The sequence below is a fragment of the Galeopterus variegatus genome, unplaced genomic scaffold (genome assembly GCF_000696425.1).
Source record: "Galeopterus variegatus unplaced genomic scaffold, G_variegatus-3.0.2 Scaffold13209, whole genome shotgun sequence".
Classification (NCBI taxonomy): Eukaryota; Metazoa; Chordata; class Mammalia; order Dermoptera; family Cynocephalidae; genus Galeopterus; species Galeopterus variegatus.
In genome coordinates, this window is record NW_007739320.1 from 34,330 (window position 1) to 34,762 (window position 433).

A 433-nucleotide genomic window follows, 5' to 3' on the forward strand; every position below is an offset into this window, starting at 1 on the left:
GCTTGTCTGATGCTTTTCTTATGATTAGACTAAGGGTATGAGTTTCACAGTGGAAGACCACAGAAGTAAAGTGCCATTCTCATCACATTCTATCAAGGGTATGTTTTATCAGCATAACTTATCAAAGATGTTAACCTTGATTACTTACTGATACAGTATTTATCAGTTTCACCACCACAAAGTCATTCTTTCTTTCTCCTGCCAACACACACCTTTCCATACCATACTCTTTAGAAGAAAGTCAACTATGAGCAGCCCAAACTCAAGGGTGAGGAAGTGTTATTCTCTACCTCCTCTATAGGATAATATCTAAATAAATTATTTTAAATTCTTCTGCACGGATTTGTTTGTTCTGCCTATACATTTATGTTTCAATCATTTATTTAAATCATCATGAACTCATGAATATTTATTTTATACTCTGAGCCATTGG